This window comes from Hipposideros armiger, unplaced genomic scaffold (assembly GCF_001890085.2).
Source record: "Hipposideros armiger isolate ML-2016 unplaced genomic scaffold, ASM189008v1 scaffold_518, whole genome shotgun sequence".
Taxonomy (NCBI): domain Eukaryota; kingdom Metazoa; phylum Chordata; class Mammalia; order Chiroptera; family Hipposideridae; genus Hipposideros; species Hipposideros armiger.
This window is the reverse complement of record NW_017731868.1, coordinates 234398-240397: the sequence shown is the minus strand read 5'-3', so window position 1 is coordinate 240397 and position 6000 is coordinate 234398. Positions and strand designations below refer to the sequence as shown.

General features: G+C 42.5%; 1 pseudogene; it reads left to right on the top strand.

The window, feature by feature from the left end:
* Window positions 1-673: 673 nt before the first annotated feature.
* On the top strand, window positions 674-1550 carry LOC109396372 (40S ribosomal protein S3a-like; annotated as a pseudogene).
* The last annotated feature ends 4450 nt before the right edge of the window (window positions 1551-6000 follow it).

The following is a 6000-nucleotide window of genomic DNA, read 5'->3' as shown; positions in this document are numbered from 1 at the left end:
AGGGCACTGCTTATTATACTTCAATGTGAATATGAATTGTAAAAATGCAGATTCAGATTCTGAGACAGTGAGTAGATCTGAGGTGGGCCCTAATACTCTGCATTCTTGAGGTTCCCAAGTGATGCTAATGTTGTTGGATCACTGATCACACTTTGATAGCAAGAAAAAAAGGAGAAGAGGAAGAGGAAGGAAGAGGGGGAAAGGGGCCATGAAGATGGAGAGGAAGGGACAAACATGAGACACTGCAGAAGTAGTGGGCATTTGGAATGAGACAAGAGCCTAGGATGACCAAGTTTCTGGCCTGAGTGATGTGAGAATGCCGGTGACATTAACCAAAGACAGAGGAGTCAAGCTGGAGGAGGAGGAGGTATATGAAACAGTAAAGGAGTGGGAGCAAGGCTTCACATTTAAACATACAGAGTTGTGGTTTTTCTGGGAGAGTATTATGTGGACTTGTCCAGACAACCATTTGAACTCTGCATCTGCTCAGTAGAGTTCAGTGAGAGGTAGATTTGGGAATCAGCTGTATAAAGGCAAGAGGTGAGGCCATGGGATAGGATGAAGCTGATTGGAGAGAAAGAATAGTGAGAAGATGGCTGAGAACAGAAACTCTGAGAAATGCTAACCTTAAGAGACATTCTAAGGCAGGCCTTTTGGCTCTCTGGGCAGCACCATGGCAGTCGGCAAGAATAAGCGCCTTATGAAAGGCAGCAAGAAGGGAGCCAAAAAAAAAAAAAGTGATGGACCTATTTTCTAAGAAAGATTGGTATGATGTGAAAGCACAAGCTATGTTCCATATAAGAAATATAGGGAAAACACTAGTCATGAGAACTCAAGGAACCAAAATTGCATCTGTGGCCTCAAGGGTCTGCAGAAGTGAGCCTAGCTAATCTGCAGAATGATGAAGCTGCATTTCGAAAGTTCAAGTTAATTACTGAGGATGTTCAGGGCAAAAACTGCCTGACTAATTTCCATGGCATGGATCTCACCCGTGACAAAATGTGCTCCATGGGAAAAAAATGGCAGACCATGATGGAAGCTCACGTGGATGTCAAGACTACCGATGGTTATTTGCTTCATCTATTCTGTGATGGTTTTACCAAAAAATGCAACAATCAGATTTGAAAGACCTCTTCTGCTTAACATCAACAGGTCTGCCAAATCTAGATGATGGAAATCATGACCCAAGAGGTGCAGACAAATGACTTGAAAGAAGTGGTCAATAAATTGATTCCAGACAGCACTGGAAAAGACACAGAAAAGGCGTGCCAATCTATTTATCCGCTCCATGATGTGTTTGTTAGAAAAGTCAAAATGCTGAAGAAGCCCAAGTTTGAATTGGGAAAACTCATGGAGCTTCATGGTGAAGGTAGCAGTTCTGGAAAAGCTACTGGGATGAGACAGGTGCTAAAGTCAAATTAACTGATGGATCTGAGCCCCCAGTCCAAGGATCCAAAAATCTGTTTAAAATTCAGACTTTTCACTGTGACAAAACTTGGCAATGCTTTTTTGTTTTTGTTTTGGGTTTTTTTTTTAAAGAGACATTCTAAGGGAGGAAATGTAGTCAGAGACAGTATAGAAGACTAGATATTCTGAAGGGCCCTCCTACTACAGAACAACTAGATCCTGCATAAAAACTTAATTTTTGTTGTATTGCTAGATGTATAAATTAGCAACTGCTGCACAATAAACTATCCCAAAACTCAGAGGCTTGAAACCAAATTATTTACTATTGCTCATGAGCCTATGGGTTGGCTACATGGCTCTGCTTATCTGGACTAGGTTTGGCTGATCTTGGCTGGCTTCACTCATGTATCTGTGGTTTGCTAGTGGGTTGGCTGGGGGCTGACAGGTCTAGGCTGGTCTTGGTTGGTATAGCTGGACAACTGGATCTCTCATCTTCCAGAAGGCTAGCCCAGGCTTGTTCACATGGTAGTTCCAGGGGACTAAGGGAGTGAGCAGAAGCATGCAAGGCTTCTTGAGGCCTAGGCTTAGAACCGACATAATCACTTCTACAACATTCTACTGACCAAAGAGAAACACAAGACTAGTCCAGATTTGAAGGGTGAATAAACAGATACCATCTCTTAATGGGAGGACATGCAAAAGGTTAGATACAGGGAGATGTGAACAACTGTAGCCATTTCTGTAATCAACTTACCATGCTGGTTTTACAAGTAAAATAAATCTTTGAAGAGCAAGCAAAACAAAGCAAGCAAGCAAGCAAGCAAGCAAACAAACCAACCAAGCCATAATAGTAACAAACCCCAGTGAGCTGGCTGGGGAGAGCAGGGCTCTTGAGGAAACTTCCAGAAATAGAGAAGAGGTATATCCTCAGAAAACTGAGGTGGCATTACTGGAAGAAATGGTCAGGTAGAAGAAAACAGACATCTGCCTCAGAATTCAAGCATCTAGCATTTTCAAGAGAAAATTCTGGAAATACTTTAACTTGACATAGAATAGTCTAGGTCTTTCTGGTCTTTAAAAGAAGTATGCACATTGGGCAACTTTTAGGAATTGAGCTTGGGCTCAAAACCAGTATGTCAACTATGTCTTCTTAATGTGTTAGAAGTGTTGTCACATGTACTAGCTTGTGTTATTCTCACAATTACCTGTAAGGGAAGTAACGCAGGCATTATTATTCCCATTTAAAACTACTTCTTTTTTTAAAGATTTTTATTGGGGAATTGGGGCAGGGGAACATAGTTGGGGAATCAGGGAAGGGGAACAGACAAGTTGCTGTCCTTTTGTTCTTCAGTCTAGTTGTGGAGGACGTTGCTTCACTGGCCCAAGTTGGCACCATCATTGCGCTCTTCCCGGGCGAGGCAGATCAGTCGCCGGCTTCTGGACGGCCGCTCACGCTGGCTGCTGGCTACATTCGGTAGCCCAAGGCAACCCACTGCCACAGGGGCTGCAGCCTACGCCGTCGCGGGCAACTCACGGCAGCCCAGCTCCAGGTTGAGCTGTTGTCCAGCATCTTAGCTGTGGAGGGCAGTGTCACTGGCCCTCATATGTGGGATCCGAACCGGGGCCCTCTGGCGTCCCAAGCCAGTTCTTAATCATTGCGCCACACAGCCGGCCCAAAACTACTTTTTAAAAACAATTTTTTCACTATCGTATGAAGGTGAACATTTGCATAATTAGGTCCCAGCAGGAGACGTGTTCAAAAGTATTCATGACAACATCAGTACAAACAAGCCATTATTTTTATTGGACAGAGAATGGGTAAATTGTGGTGTATTCACACAATGCAATACAATCGGGTTGTCGCAAAATTCATGACGCATGTTTGCAACAGATGGCACTAGTTCATTTTTGGAAGTACTACAGTCATTCGCATCTATATTATTGCTATGTCATTTGACAGCTGACAGTTTTAGCTTCATTCTAAAAGAAAACTGAGTGATTTGGTTGAGTTTTGGAGATTTTACAAGTTGAAGATGAAAGACCAAACTATGCATTTTTGCCATATTTTACTGTTTTACTTTCATAAAGGGAAGAACACATGTCAAGCTTGTGAAAAGTTGCATAAAGTTTACGGTGACAATGCTCTACTAGAATGTCAGTGCCAACAAAGATTCACGAAATTTTGAGCTGGTGATTTTGACCTCAATGACGCTCCTTGGTCAGGGAGGCCCACTGAGGTTGATGACAACAAAATAAGGGCATTGATCAAATCAAACCCACCTTACACAACACGAGAGATTGCAGAAACATTGAACATCTATCATTCAAGTGTTCACGGCCACCTGAAGAAGCTGGGATATGTAAGCAAGCTCGATATTTGGATTCCTCATGAACTCAAAGAAGTTCATTTGACGACACATATAAACATCTGCAATATGCTCACTAAACGTTGAGGAAAACTATCCTTTTCTGAAGCGATTGATAACTGGTGATAAGTGGATTGTTTACACCAATGTGGTGCACAAACGGTCTTGGTCCCGACGTGATGATTCGCCTCAAACAACATCGAAAGCAGACATTCATCAGAGGACGGTTATGCTCTCAGTGTGGTGGGATTTTAAAGGTGTCGTATTTTTCGAGCTCCTACCAAGGAACCAAACAATGCGAATGTGTACTGTCGGCAATTGGATAGTTTGAACGAATCCATCATCCAGAAACGTCCTGAGCTTGTTAATTGTAAAGGAGTTGTGTTCCACCGTGACAATGCGAGACCACATACAAGTTTGATCTCCTGTCAAAAATTATTGGAGCTTGGATGGGATGTGTTGCCACACCCACCATACTCGACCGACCTTGCGCCGTCAGACTTCCACTTGTTTCACTCTCATCAAAACTCCTTGCGTGGTATAACATTCAATTCAGATGAGGCTGTAAATCAGCACCCTGTTCAATTTTTTGCCAATAAAGACAGATCCTTTTATGAACGAGGAATTATGAAGCTCACTGAAAGATGGCAAAAGGTTATCGAACAAAACGGGCAATATATCATTGATCTTTGTTTGACCTTTGAAAAACATAGACAAAATAAGTCATGACTTTTCTGACGACCCAATATATAGAAGTGAAAATGAACTACAACTATGGCAACATGTTTGAGTCTTCGAGAAATCAGTTGAGAAAAGGAAGTTGCAGAAGACAACACAAAAATAACATTTTTATAAAATTTAAAAGTAAAACCTACAATATTGTTCAGGGATAATTACATATGTGATAATACTATTGAAAAACAAGGGAATGAAAAATAAAACTCGATACCAGTTACCTCTGGGGAAGGCAGGGAAAAGGAATAGTTCTGAGATTGGGCAGGGGGCTTATGATTGTTCATTTTATTACCAAATTTCATAACGTATGTTACATATATCCTTTTGTGTTTATCAAATTATATAATAATTTTTAGAAGTAGTTTAAGAAAAGAGAGAAACAAGAGGGAAGTGTCGGGAAAGCCAGTTTCAGGAAATGGGCTGTTTCAGTGTCAATTACTATGGAAGTCCTCAGTAAGGTGAGGTCTGTATGAAATCCCTGAACTTGGTGACTGGGGGCATATTGGTCACCTTTGGGAGCAGCCACATTCCAATGGGAAGGGCTGAAGCCAGATTATGGGCTAGGAAGGAATGTGTTATGAGAATGACTGGGAGCATAGACAAGTCTTCATCTACTACCATCTTCCCCCAAACCAATAACAACAGCTAATATTTATCAAGCCTGCATTATATACCAGGCACTTTATATACACTCTTATCATTTAATCCTCACAACCACCCCCATAGGGTTTTCTAGGGGAGCTAAACTCAATTCTTGTGTTACCACCAGATTATATTCACTTTAGCCCATATGCAGAGAATCCCTATGACACTGGAATGGGAATGAATGCTTCACTATCCCATTCCAAATTTTAGGTACAGTGACTCACGTGGTTAGGTAATGGCAACCAGCCACAAGGTAATGAATCAAGTCTACTCAGAAATGGATCATTTCTCCCGGTGATACTATTATTGTAACTTGCCAAACTTACCTCTCCCTTGTTCCAGGCACATAGAATTATACTTTTTCACCTGTGTAATTAGGTGCAACCATGTGACTTGCTTTGGGCAATGAAGAGAGAGAAATGATGTGTGGCATTTTACTTTTTAAAATTCTTTTTTTTAAGATTTTTATTGGGGAATCGGGGGAAGGGGAACAGACAAGTTGTTGTCCTTTTGTTCTTCAGTCTAGTTGTGGAGGATGTTGTTTCACTGGCCCAAGTTGGCACCATCATTGCGCTCTTCCCGTGTGAGGCAGATCAGTCGCCGGCTTCTGGACGGCCGCTCACTTGGGCTGCTGGCTACACACGGTAGCCCACGGCAACCCACTGCAGCACGGGCTGCAGCCTACACTGTTGCCAGCGACTCACGGCAGCCCAGCTCCAGGTTGAGCTGTTGTTTAGCATCTTAGCTGTAGAGAGCAGTGTCACTGGCCCTCATATGTGGGATCTGAACCGGAGCCCTCTGGCATCCCAAGCCAGCTCTTAACCAACACGCCACTCGGCCGGCCTGA